We start from the raw sequence: 14,311 nt of genomic DNA on the forward strand, positions 1-14,311 counted from the left end.
GAGGAAGGTGGAGTCAATCCCTGAGTCCCACAGAGACTCAGATGCTCTAAGTGTGATAGGTAGCTTTCATGAGGTAGATCCTGCCATGAGCACTATTTCATTTTATTCTCCTAATGACCTTGGCGGAGTACTAACATTTCCATTTTTAGACAAACAAACAAACCAACAACCCCCCCACCCCACCCCCGAGGCCCAGCAAGCTTCAGGAACTTCCCTGCAGTTCTGCAGCTGGTAAGGGTGGGTCCAGGAGCCAGGAGTCTTCCAATACCAAGCCTTCCGATGTAAGGCTAATCTGTGGTTTACATAGCAAGAAGGCCCTATGCACCATCTGGTTCTCACAATTGACACATTGACACCTTAAGATGGGTGGTCTTCTCTAGAACATGCTGACCACATGGTCAGAGTCAATCAAGGGGTTTTGGCGGGCAGTCTTTCCATCTTCAGAACAGACAACAGCTCCCAGGGCTAGGCGTCCACTACTTGGTCTGAAGGATGCAGCTATTGCTGCTGGCCTGGCACTGGGAGTTGAGGATCAGGGAAGAGCCCCATGGACACTTTTCCTTTAACCCTGACCTTGGATGTGGAGAAAGGGGAACCCTCCTACACTGCTGGCGGAAATGTAAATTGGTGAAGCCACTCTGGAAAACAGTATGGAGGTTCCTCAAAAAGTTAAAACGGGAGCTACCCTATGACTCAGCAATTACACTACTTGATATTTATCCAAAGAATACATAGTGATTTGAAGGGACACATGCACCCCAATGTTTATAGCAGCAATGTCCACAGTAGCCAAACTATGGAAGGAGCTCAGATGTCCATCAACAGATGAATGGATAAAGAAGATGTGGTGTGTATGTATGTATGTATGTATGTATGTATCTATCTATCTGTGTGTGTGTGTGTGTGTGTGTGTGTGTGTGTGTGTATGAATATTACTCAACCATCAAAAGAAATGAAATCTTTCCACTTGCAAAGATGTGGATGGAACTGGAGGGTATTATGCTAAGTGAAATAAGTCAGTCATAGAAAGACAAATATCATATGATCTCAGTCATATGAGGAATTTAAGAAACAAAACAGATGAACATAGGGAAAGGGAAGGAAAATATAAAAAGATGAAATCAGATAGGGAGGCAAACTGTAAGAGACACTTAATTCTAGGGAGCAAACTGAGGGTTGGTAGAGGAGAGATGGGTGGGGGGATGGGGTGACTGGGTGATGGACACTAGGAGAGCACTTGGTGGAATGAGCACTGGATGTTATATGAAACCGATGAATCATTAAACTCTACCTCTGAAACTAATAATATGCTATCTGTTAATTAATTGATTTAGGAAAACAAGTTAAAAAAGCCAAAACCTTGACCTTGACATCTAGCACTCCACATTCACTTTTTTAAGCCATCATGCCTGTAGGGAGAATACACAGAGGGACAACCTAATCTCATCAAAGAATGTCTAGAGCAGAGTTTTCATGAAGCTCCTTTCCCAGCTATTTGAAGAGGCACCTTCTTCATTAAGTTCCATGGGCCTGCATGTTCTGTGTGGAAGAGGGGACAACTGTAGGGTTGCATGGTGGAAAATGGAAAAGGCAGAGGGAAGGGCAGGAAGTCGGGAACTTTCCAAGTGTCCACTTTACGTGGGATAGTACGTTGGGTGCTTTTCAGGGGTATGGGAACCCATTAGAGTTGGCTTTTTTTATACTTTTGTTATATATTTTATTTATTTATTTTTAAATTTTTTTAATAAACATATAATGTATTATTAGCCCCAGGGGTACAGGTCTGTGAATCGCCAGGTTTACACACTTCACAGCATAGAGTTGGCTTTTAGTGTAGCAGGAGAAGTGTCACTCGGAGGCAGGTGGCAGTGTGAGGATTTTGGTTGTTGAAAGGTGGGTTCAACTTTGAAGCCCACTTCCCTGGTTTTAGGCCCCCGTTGGATAGAGAGTGTACACCAAGCACCCAGCCATTGTTCGTGGAGAACATGGTGATATTACCCAACAGACTGTGCTCTGTCTAGCCATGGAGATTTTACCTAGTCTGTGACCTTGAAGAAGTAGAAAATGTTTTTTCCTAACTGCATAGGTCGTTGGGGTCCCTGGAGATGCAGTGTGGTTTCGGGCTGAATAACAAGGATTGGGAGGTGTATCTATCAGCTGTTGGGATGGCTTTGCCTGGCCTGTGAGTCAGCCCAGACCTGTGGATTTAGATCTGAGGTTCCCTTGAAGGATGACATCATCTCACCTTTCACTGGCTCTGAAGTTTCTACTGGGAGCTCCGGGTAGGGAGGCAATTCTGAAGCAGGAGTACTCAGTGGGCCTGCCATGTGGTGCCTGCCAAGAGTGGGCAGAAGCCCTGAGCTGAGTGCTCAGCCTGTCACCTCCTGTGTTGTCCTTGCTATGTCATAGGTGTTCAGTGGAGCTTTGCTGGACATCCATAATCTGGTTGCAGCAACTGGGGGATGACCATCCTGTTCTCCACTACCCTGTGGAACATAGGCCTTTTGGAGTTGATTCTCCAGGGCACTGGGGTCTTCACATGGTGGCTCCCTGTGCCTGGAATGTTCTTCCTTGCTCTTTCTTCAGTTGTCATTTCTCCTTCCTCATCCTCCTCCTCCTCGTCCCCCTCCCCCTCTTCTTCTTTTTCTTCTCCTCCTCCTCCTCCTCGTCTTCCTCCTCCTTTTACTTCTTCTCCTTCATCTCCTTCTTCTTCTACTTTTCCTTCTCCTTCTCCTTTTTTTTTTTAAAGGATTATTTATTTATGCATGAGAGAGAGAGAGACAGTGAGCATGAGCGGGGGTGCGGAGGGGCAGGCAGAGGGAGAAGCAGGCTTCCCACTGAGGAGAGAGCCCGATGTAGGACTCAATCCTAGGACCCCGAGATCATGATCTGAGCCGAAGGCAGACCCTTAACCACCTGAGCTCCCCAGGTGTCCCTCGATGTCACTTCTTAGTAACACTTTCCCTGACTACCCCAATGTTCTAACTTTCTATCCCGTTATAATTTTTTTTCCTTAGGTTTATCGCTAACATAGTATGTATGTTCCTTAAGCATTGTGTGTATTGTCCGTCTCTTGTATTGAGAAATCAGCACCCTGAGGGCGGGGAATTTTTGTCTAATATGGTCATGGCTACAGTCCTCAGGGTTGAGGGCCCAGTTAGATGCTTGGTAGGCACTCAATGTATGTGTGTTGGAAGAATGAATGAGTTTCTATTTCTATTACTTAGAGTTTATATTTCATCAAACACTTTTCTCATTTGTTAATATGATCACATTTTCCCCTTAAATTTATTGGTGTAATGAATTATGTTAATTGATTTCCTGTCATAAATCTGTGTGTTACTAGGATAAATCCCACTTGATCATAATGACATTTTGCCAGGTTTCATTTACTGGGGTTTTATTTCCAGTTTTTACATTTATAATGAGAAGAGTGATTGGTCTATAGTTCCTTTTCCTAAGTGATCTGTACCAGGTATTGGTACTAAGGCTATGTGGGCTTCATAAAATAAATTGCAGTGCTTTATCTTTTCCTATGATCTGAGAGAGTTTAATTAACGTTGGAATTATTTGTTCTTTAAAGGTTACATAGAGCTCAGCTGTGAAACCATCTGTTCCTGGTGCCTTTTGTGATGGTGGATCTTTAACCACCTTTCCAGTCTCCCTGTGGTAGGTAATTGGTCTTCTCATTTTCTACATTTCCTTGGGTCAATTTACGTAATTTATATTTTGCTAGGTACATACCCACTCTCAGGTTTCCTATTTTGCTTCTGCAGAGTTGCTGTAGAATTCTCTCTTATTATTTTTTTAAATCCTTAATGCATCCGTGCCTGTGCCTCTTCTCTTGTTCCAATTCTTCTTCACTTTGTTCTCTTCCTTTTTCCTGTAATCAGGCTCCTGATGAATTTGCATGTCCTCAGCGCTCTGGAGAAACTGAGAGGCCTGTGCCCACACCTGTAACCCACAGGTTCATGGAGAGAGGTGGCTGGGGGAGGCTGGCACGGAACCACTCGGGAGGGTGGTGGGAGGACCCCAGCAGGCCAGGGAAGGTGGATGGTGCTGGTGGCTGGGATTTGACTCCTGGCTCTCCTGCTTCCTGGTCGTGTGACCTTGGCAAGATGCTCTGCTTTTCCGCCCTTATGTTTCCCTCTCTGCAAGTGCCTAGCTCACATGAATGGGGAGGAGGACTGGATGAATGTATTTGAAGAAAGTGCTGTGCACAGTCTCTGGCAGGGAGTCGATGTGCAGTTAGCATTAGCCTTCTCTGTGGAAAGAACACCGTGGAGGGAACAATAGGGCACAAGCATTTCCAGAAATCACTGGGTGTGTTATGGAAGAATGGGCTTTGAACCCCCATCCTGCAGATATCTGGGAGGAGTTGTGGTTTGGGGGACTAAGGGGAGTGTGACTTCCCTCTGTGGTCTCAAGCTAGTTAGCTAGGGGGTCATCACAGTGACGTGTGTACTCACCACATCCTCCCTGTAGCCCTGTAAGGTAGGTGGTAGGTTAAACCTTTGAGACTGGCAATAGTCAGCCATTTTTAACCCACATCAAGGCACTTTCATACGGTTCACCCTGATGTTACTATTGTCATCGTTTTTCAGATGACAGACTCAGAGGGGCCAAGCAGCTGTCTTAAGGTCACACAGCCTGTTGATGTAGAGTGCACTTTGGTCAAACCAGGGCCATAGAATTCCAAAGCCTATGTGATCCCTCCCAGTGTGGTCAAAAAAACAAAAACCCATAAAAGCTGTTGCAAAGATATACTGCAAACCCAATTTGAACAAGGTGACCAGTACAGATGGCTGCAAAGCAGTAATTGTCTAAGCATCTAGAGGCTAAGCTGAACAGGAGGAGAGGAGCAGGGCTCTGATAGAGAGAGCTCCTGGGGTCGAAAAACCCAGTCCCCAGAGCTCTGGCCTATGAAGGTAGCCACTGTCATCCTAATACCCCATTTATGGAACTATTACAGCCAGCATCCTACTAAAGAGAAGGTGTTTATTTGCAGGACCTGGGGGCCTCTTGGAAAGCAGGCATCCTCTCACTTATCTTGTAATTACCTTCCTAGTAACAAGCTTCCCGTCAAATGGTTATCTGAAAATGGTATCTGAACCTGAATTTTAGGTTCTCACACAAGGGATTGCTTATCTAGACAGAATTTGGGGAGGGAGAGATGATGCTATTTATGTAGTTTTGCCCAACATGGGCAAGAGAAAATGGGTTCTAATAGTTATGTGGGGTCTATCCCTCCAGGGGTCAATGGGTGGTAACACCTAAGATGGGCCTTAAATGTGGTACTTTATGAAAATGACAGGATGAATTGTTAATGTGAAGGTTTGGGTTTTTGTAAGGATGCACATGGATGTATGGTACACATCCACATGCAATAAACTGACAAGGATATTGACAATATGATGCCGGTCTTCAGGTCCCCATACTAGGGAACTAGGCTAATCCTTGACTAGAAGTGGTAGGATGCTGACCCCATGGTCTGACCTGAAGCTCTGTGCTGGGATATCCACCTCTTGCTCTAGAACATTCCTTCCTGAACCAGCGCCTGCTCATGCTCTGACTCACATATTCACCAAGAGCCCGAGGAACCAGATCTCAGTCAATTTCCAAAGGAGGATGGCTTCTCCCCAGCACACTGCAAAGTTCTGACTCTGGTTGAGCATGGTGCAGCCCTGGTGTCCAATCCGAGAATGCCGAGGGTGCCTTCCCTCTGTTGGGACCAGTGAAACACTGCCCTGGATTTTCTATCTCTGATTATAGGAATGATAAAGGTCATTCATCTCAGTCTGTTTTCTGGGAGGAAGATGGTTCTTGGCATCCAAGCTCAGAACAGAGTGCCCACTTATGGAGCCGAGGCTGTTTCTCTGAAACCTCTGTGGTCAACATCATATCCTGCCAATCCCCCTTAGTGCTCTAATTTTCAGCACATGCTGACAGCTTCCTACTGCAAACACCTGCTGCTCTCTCTGGCTGCAGCAGAGTGGGAGGCTGAGATAAGGGACATTCTAGAAGTGTCAGGAAGTTGAAGTCTCTGAGAAGAGCTCTCTGCAAATGACGGGTGAGAGTTAGTGGATAAATACCCCAGTTCCTAGCCCCTTGAGTGGGACACCCCATGACATATTCTGTGCTGTCAGTCTCCTAGAGGGAGGCCAGAGGAACCAAGCTCATTAACACATTCATTCCCTGTCTTACTTTCTCACTCTCCTGCTGCTGCTTCCTGGGCTCACTCCCTAAATAAGCTACCACATCTTTGTCTCAGGGTCTGCTCCTGGGGAACCCCACGAAGACATCTCTTAAATTTCCTCCTTCTCAACCCAGCCACTCATGTGCACCTGCTAATTAATTGGGTGGTGCTCTGCAAATACCAGCAGGCAGCTGCCATCCTCTGAGCTCTTTGGTCCTCTTTGTAGCTCAGACCTTTGGGATTTGTGGGTCTAGAGAATATTAGTCAAATGTGCTCATTCTGCCGCCTGAGCAAGTCTCAAGCAAACCCTTGTATCGCTCACTGTATAGCATGTTTCCCAGCGGGCTCCCAGGGGTCTTCAAGGGTGGAGGCACCTGTGGGGGAAATTAGCTTCACTTGTATCTGGACACTTGTATCTGGCTCACACCGGAGCTGAATGTCAGCACTCTGCTCTGCTAGCTTTTCTGTTGCGGTGGCCCCTCTGGATGGTACTGCCCCGAGGATGCGAGGATGCGTGGAGCTTCTCCATTGTCAGCCCAGCCTTTGTGAAGTGGCAGACTTTTTGACATTCCTGCATGCACGGGGTTGGTCTGGTGCTTCTGTGAGTCCTTGGGTGCAAGGCCTGGCTCTGCATCAGTGAGCTCCTCTCTGCACCGCCTCCTCTAGCCACCGTCATCCATGTATCTAGGGCGTCGCATGCAACACGCTTGAACTTCAATCTCCTCTGTCATGGGCAACTCCTTCCTTGTGGTAGCTGAAGACAAGACCCCAAGGGTCATTTTGACTCTTCTCTTCCTGTCATACCTCATATCCAGTCCTTCAGTAAATACTGCTGCCTTAATCCTCCAAACTCTGTCTGATCACTTCTCCCCACCTCCCCGCTGCCTCTCTGGTCCAAGCATCATTATTTCTTGCCTAGACTTTTGCAGGAGCAGAGTCTCCCACACTGATGCCCTGATCCCACCCCCACCACCCTTCTGTGTATTCATGACACAGCAGCCCTTGAAAACTGAAACCAGTTCCCACCTCTGCTCAGAGCCTTCCCTCGGATCTCTAGTGGAGTAAAGGTCACGTCCTTACAGTGGCTTCAGGGGTCATGAGAACTGGGTCCCCAGACCTTCCCAGGCCTCTCTGACTTTAGATGCCACCACTCAACTCCTGGCTCACTCAACTCCAGCCACACTGCCAGCCACACTGCTCTCTTTGCCTTTTCTCCAACATCCAGCCATGCCCCTGCCTTTTGGACTTCGCACTCACTCTTCCCTTTGCCTGGAACATCCTGCCCCCCGCCCCGCCCCTGACCCTCCTCCCCAGAGAGGCTCCCTTACCTCCTTCAGGCTTTCACGCAAAGGTTTCCCTGCTGAAAACTGTCTTCACCTCCAACGCGCTCTCTAGCCCTGTCCTCTACTTTATGTTTCTCTCTGGTACTTACTGCCACCTGACACACAGGTACTTTATGTGGTTACCTTGTTATAGCTAACTAGGAGGTAAACTCCTTGGGAATAGAGACCATTCCTGTTCACCATTGTATCCCTGCCATTAAAACAAGCCTTGGGAAGTGGTAGGTTTTCAATAGGTGTATGTCGGAAGATAAATATGGGTACAGTAGGCTGTGATCTTGAGTAAGCCTCTTTTCTGGACCTTAGTACCAGGGGACCTGCCACCCTCGGTGATTTCCAAGGCCCTGTTCCTGCTCTTGCTCTTTGGTTTCATGAGGGAGCTGGCTCTAAGACTGGGGATGGCTCAGCATTTGTCAGCCACGTCAGAACTCAGCTTTCTGCTTTCTTGGCAGAGGGATCATTAGGAAAGCAGAGAAAGTGGACAGGTATGTTTACCTTGCTCCTCTGTAGAGGTGGACAGTAGAGGCAGGAATCCCAGCATCCACCACTGGGGCACCTGAGGTCTGTGTCTGGCTGGTCTTTTTATCTAACTGGCTGAAACCTTGAGGTTGAAATTTTAAGTGCCTGGGGGTGTCTAGGTGCTCAGTTGGTTAAGCATCTGCCTTTGGCTCAGGTCATGATCCTGGGGTCCTGGGATCAAGTCCTGCATCGGGCTCTCTGCTCCGCAGGGAGGCTGCTTCTCCCTCTGCCCTTCACCCCGTTCATGCTCATGCTCTCTCTTGCTATCTCTCTCTCAAATGAATAAATAAAACCTTTTTTTAAAAAAGAAATTTCACAGACCTGTACCCCTGGGGCTAAAAATACATTATATGTTTAGAAAAAATTAAAAAAAAAAAAAGAAATTTCAAGAGACTGTAATAGCTTGCTTTCTTTCTTTCCTTCCTTCCTTCCTTCCTTCCTTCCTTCCTTCTTGTGGTGAACAAGAAAGGAATTTATTTATTTGTTCCCGCACTGGGAATACTGCAAACTAGTATCTCAAAAATTGTCTCCAAAGTGCTGAAAATACATCCCGGTTTACAGAAGGAAAATGTGGGACACGGGTGGGGTGGGTACCTGCAGGTGGGCAGTGAAGGGCACATCCATCATGGGAGGGGTCTCGCTGGCTCGGGGCGGTCCTTACTGCTTGAGGGGCTAGTTTCATGTCCCATCAGGGGGTGCTTTGCACTCAGGGTCTTTTGCCTGAGCCAGGAGACAAGTTGGAAAGAATGGAATCAATTTGAAAGTTTGAGGACAAAATGTAGGTCGTTGGAAGTCCTCTTTTAGGTTGTTCTTTTTTGAATTTTAATTTTTTTTTTAAATTTCTTTTCAGTGTTCCAGAATTCATTGTTTAGCTCCATAGCTTTCTTTATGTCCCACACTGCTGGTGTGTGTGTATGTGTGTGTGTGTGTGCGCGCACGCATGCATGTGTATGTGTGTACATATGTGCACGTGTACATGTGCATGTAAGTGTGAAAGTATCCAACAGCTAATGAATAAGGACTCAGGAATATGAGCCAAAGTAACAAAGGGAGCAAGGACGAAAAAGCCAACTTCAACTACCCAGCCCATTCCCAGATCCTTGGTCCATAGCCCTTCTAGGCATTCTGACCTCGCTTCCCACAGCTGAGGGTCTGCAGACCTTACCTGCTTTGCAGGTGCATGAGTGCTTCTCTCTTGGAGTGGAACGGGCTTGCCCCTCTTTTCAGGGCTCAGGTCTGTGTCAAGGGCACACACCAGGGCAACAGGTCTGTGCCAAGCCCATTCCAAGCCTGCAGTCCTGCCCTCTGATGTGCACTGCTTTCTTTCTGCCACTCTCACAGCTGCTGCCCAGGGGTCCAAATGGAGGCTGCCCACCAGTCGAGGGGTTGGGCTGGTGAAGAAATCATTTTTGCAGGACAGGAAGTGGGTCCCCATTATGGCAAGGCATATTTGGGGAAAGGGTGGGGTTGTCCACTGCCATCCTTGCACCCTGCTGAGGTGGACAGAGACTAAGTGGAGAGCAGGGTGTTGGTTGGGTAATGCCATCTGGGCTGAGTGTTCGCAGTTTTGTGGGTTTGGCAAGTGGGAGACACTAGAGAAGTTGCCAGGTGGGCACTGAGGGAGGAGAAGGAATTTTGCAGTTTGTCTGTGGAAGTTAAACTGGATTCTCATTACTATTCCTTAAGAGATGCAGAAAAAATTGACACAAATGTAAAATTACTTTTGGCAACTGGGCTGTGCTCATTTATATGTGAGGCTGTACAGAGAACGCGTCACATGGGACACTAGCCTATGTTCGGGTTACGTATGCTTGTGTTTGAAAGAGGTGTTTGGATGTGAAAGATAAAGTGTAAAAAAATGGCTGAGTGACAGAGATAGGAAAACTGGGAAGGAAAGAGATAAGGAGAGAGAGAGAGAAACAAAAGAGGAAATGAAAAAGAAGAATAAAAGGGGGAACAGTATCGGAAAAATGGACAGATGGGGTAAATATACACAAAAGTATTGGGGAAATAGAAACCAAGGAAATTAGGATTGTCTTCTCTCTGTATCCCAGGGCTCTCTAGCACTGTTTCTTAAACCTTTAAACCTTTCAACTGTGGTTAACTACTAGGAATATATTTCACATTGCTACTCGCTATTTATACACATACATGATTGGAATTTTTTTTTTTTTTAAGGAACCAGTGTTTGTGGTCTGCTATGAACCACCAGCATTCCTGTCCTGTGTTGTCCCCTCTCAGGATGACTCTGGACTTCAGCCATAAGACATCAGCAGGGGTAATGGGAGCAGAGATGAGATAAGCTCTTGTACATGGAGACATCTGCCCTCTGGGAAGGTTTGCTCTTGGTGTGTAGCTCCTGGGAACCCAGAAGTCATACTGCAGAAGCAAATGAGCCATACAGATGGAGAGGCCACCTGCTGGAGCATGCAGGCCCCAGCTAACCTCCGAAGCAGAGCTCCCACCCATGTGGATGAAGGCATCGTGCAAGTGGGTGCTCCAAGTTCAAGTGAGCCGCCCTGACTCTTGCCCGTGGAGCAGAGATGATCTGCCTTCACTGACCCCTGCCCAAATTTCAGAATTGTGAGCAAATAAATGTTGTCATTCTAGGGCCACTAAGTTTTGTGTTGGTTTTTTTTTACGCAGCAATAGATAACCAAGCATCCTGACTAAAGGCAAGGCACCATGATAGTTTCTATTGTATTTAATTCTATTTTATTTTTCAAAACACTTCATCGATTTCATGACCCGCTGATGAGTCATGATCCAACTTGATGGTGTCTGTTCATAGACATGGCTCCTTCTCTTGCTGCCCTCATCAATGGCTGATGTGTTTGAGATCATGGGTCTTCCAACCTTTCCCTCCATCCTGTTGCTCTTAGAATCATGGCATGTCAGACATGAAAGGCAACCTTAAGATGTCACCCAGTCCAGGGCTGTGTCTCAGAAGAGGCTTCCCTGAGCCATTTGGGTCTCCGAGTAGACAGTTCTACTCAGTAGATAAAATTTTACTCAGGGGCGGTATTTAGCCCTTTTGTATGCCTGGTTCCGAATCCTGTTAAACATAATTTACAGCCAAGCATGGTCTCTTGGTACCCACTTCTGCCAGAAACTGAATTCATCCTTACAAATGGAGAAAGGATATCACTCACCCTCCTGCCAATACCCATCCTTATGTCCCTGTTTCTCAAGTCTCTGACTTTAAGACGAAAGAAGCATCTTCATATGTCATTCAAGCTTCCTAGAACACAGTTTTACCAAATACATATTTTTTCCCTCTGATCCAGTGATTCCTACATCATATGCCACCAACCAAATGTAACAGGACCACAGGGGGAGCTTTTCAAATGCATATTCCCAAGCCCCGCTAGGAGGTAGGGCCTCCAAAATTTCTGGAATGTGATGCCCGGAAATTTACAGTTGAAAAAGCTTCCCAGCTTTGAAAAAGCTTCCCAGATCTGTTGCGCATTGGTATTCAGGTTCAAGGATGCTAAGTGCTATGGTCTGGATTAGTGCATTTCAGCTTTCCTACCACAGGTCATGGTAAGAAACAATCTTACATTCTGTCTGTATGCACAGGCACGTGTGTGTAAAGGAAACAGAGCTTTCGTCAAACTCCACACTTGACGAAAACTGCACTCTAACTTATCTTATTTTATTTTTTCAGTTGCTGGTTGTAACTCATTAAACTGGTTTTACGATTCACTCATGGGTCACGCTATACAGCTAATAACACAGCCAGACTAAGCAAACACAGGCTATGTGTCTATTCAGCAGACATGGCTCCTTTTCCTGAGCTTTGCTGTAATAACGACCATTTGGCATGGCAAGCCCACTCTCCATCTTTCCTCAACATGCCCCTGATTCCACTGCTAGGAGGCCTTACCTGCAGGTAGCACTTACCAGTCCTCTTCCTCTTCGTCAGGGCTGGGCCTCCAGCTGATCCTGGGCTGGAGCTCAGGGCACAGCTGAACTGGGGGCCTGGGGCTCCCTCTGGGCTCAGTTTGTTGGAGCCAATAGCTTCAGGCACTTTTGGTTGCAGGGAGAAAGAAATAGCAAGGGTGGGACGGTGCAGGGCTGTGACGGCTAACCTCTGCTTTTTCTCCACGATGACTGTTCCTGAGTCCTCAAGGGGCAGGAGTTCGAATTCTGAGCCTGAGAATGGGTCCATGAAAGGCCACAGGAGCCTCCCTGGAAGGGCAGAGATTCCTCAGTGTCCGGCTGCTGAAGCACCTGTGAGGCACCTCTGGGACCCCCAGAAGGGAACTGGAGAAGGCTGTTGAGGCAGAAAGTGGGGTGCCCTCATATGTGTATCTGGTGATTTGGGTCACCTGCTCCTGATTTTCTATTTTCATCTGCTGTCAATTCTTAGGCTGAGAAGTTCCTTGGATCCACTGCAACCCTGGGGCTTGCTCGCCCCCTGCCTGCCTCTTTCAGATGCAGAGATGGAGACTCTCCTGGTCTACTCTAGGCCCTGGGGATGGGTCCTCGTTCCCTGTTCCACTCTCTCTAGACCTTGGACCTACTTCTCGGGCTTCACCCTTTGGCCAGCTGAGCTGCCATCTTTCCTGTCTGTCCTCAGACTTCAGCATCTCCATCTGCTCCATCATTCTGGACATTTGAGACACCCACAGAAAATCAAAACAAATTCAAAAAATGTGCCATTTATGGTGGCCAAGAAAGCCAAACTGATCCCCAAATGATTGATTTAGTGGTTGCAGCTGGGCCTGGATGCAGACAGACCGCTAATGAGGTAATTTTTCTAAAGGCACAGTGTAAACAAGATAACGCCTCCCACCCACCCTGCAAGTCTCTCTGGGTTTCCATCCTTCTCCCTCAATTTTCTGCAGAGATGCACACACCAGTTAACGTTGCTCCACTGTTAGGGGTTGAACTGTGGCCCCGCCCAATGATATGCAGGAGTCCTAACCCCTCAGTCTTTCTGGATGTGGCCTTATTTAGAGACAGGGTCTTTACAGGGAGGTCACTGGGTTACAATGTGGCCACTGGGGAGGGCCCTCACCCAGTATGACTGGTGCCCTTATGGAAAGAGGGAAATGGGGACACACAGACATGCAGAGAGAGAAAATGGTAAGAAGAGACACTGAGAAGATGGACATCTACGAGCCACAGGGAGAGAGGTCTGGAACAGATTCTCCCTGTCACCCCTCAGAAGGCCCCACCGTGCTGCCAGTTTGGTCCTGGACTTCAGGCCCCCAGAACTATGAGACAGCACATTTCCGTTGTGAGGCTCCCTGCTCTGTGGTACGTTGTGACAGCTGCCCTAGCAAACTAATGCCCACGTGTTTAAAATCTTTGGCTTTTGTGTTCTCTTTGGTCATTCTCCTTTCTGAGGTAGGACAGCACAGAGAAGGCAAAGGGTGGGGCAGGATCCCCAGGAAAGCATGGGAAGGCTTGCCCTTTGGGGCCCTTCCAGAGCTGTGGTGGGACCCACTGGGGCGCCCTCATGTGCTCATAGGTTTTTGTGGAATTTGCAAACAATATTCAAACTGCAGTCAGTTATGATTGCTGACATTCCTCACTGCAGCTTTCCATCCAGCGCCCTTCCAGCCCATCTGGTGGCCTTTGAATGGCCACATGGTATTCCCAGACCCAGATAAAGGGAATTAGAACTGAGAATACATACATGGGGTTGAGTGAGATATATGTATGATTTGCAGTTACTTCCACATGTAATCCATATATAGGCAGGGCACCCGGGAGTGCCCCTCTATCTTCTGTCCATTTACCTAGGGATGTGACATAAAGATATAGACCAAGTTGTATCAGTATGTGAACAAGGTCCAAGGCACCCAGCACCCGACGTATGTGGGCAGTGGAGAAAATTCAGGTTTGAAATATGGAGGTGAATGCCAGCCAATGGGAATTCTTCCACTCATTAAATGTGGAAAACATTCTAAGTCCTTATAAGCATGTATTAGAAAGCTGTGCTAAGCAGTTAGTTAATATAAATTTATTTTTCTGGATTGTGTGATTTCTGTGGCATTTGTCAGCTTCTCAGAATTTGTAATTTGTTCTCATTTCTTCCCTTATTTATTTGAAATATTTGCTTTTGGATCTAATTTTGTGTTCATATTGTGGTGTTTTCCTTAGTATATGTGCTGCAGAAGCGAGCACTCATGGTCTTTTCCTTGAAAGGGCTTCCTAAGATGGCTCAAGTTTCAGTCCCACCCAACTTTGAGCTGGCCCTGGTTATGGGAAATGAACAGGGAAGGGGGGTGTTGTGGAGGGCAGG

At 47.1% G+C, this 14,311-nt stretch overlaps 1 long non-coding RNA gene across 1 annotated transcript in view; it reads left to right on the forward strand.

Moving 5' to 3' along the window:
* LOC125103270 (uncharacterized) overlaps positions 1 to 12,342 on the forward strand; it is a 44,958-nt gene extending 32,616 nt beyond the window's left edge. The window contains exons 2-3 of the long non-coding RNA XR_007128333.1: positions 3,584 to 3,669; positions 12,188 to 12,342. This is a non-coding gene — a long non-coding RNA (uncharacterized LOC125103270). The remainder of the gene's footprint in view (positions 1 to 3,583; positions 3,670 to 12,187) is intronic.
* The last annotated feature ends 1,969 nt before the right edge of the window (positions 12,343 to 14,311 follow it).

The sequence above is a fragment of the Lutra lutra genome, chromosome 6 (assembly GCF_902655055.1).
Source record: "Lutra lutra chromosome 6, mLutLut1.2, whole genome shotgun sequence".
Classification (NCBI taxonomy): Eukaryota; Metazoa; Chordata; class Mammalia; order Carnivora; family Mustelidae; genus Lutra; species Lutra lutra.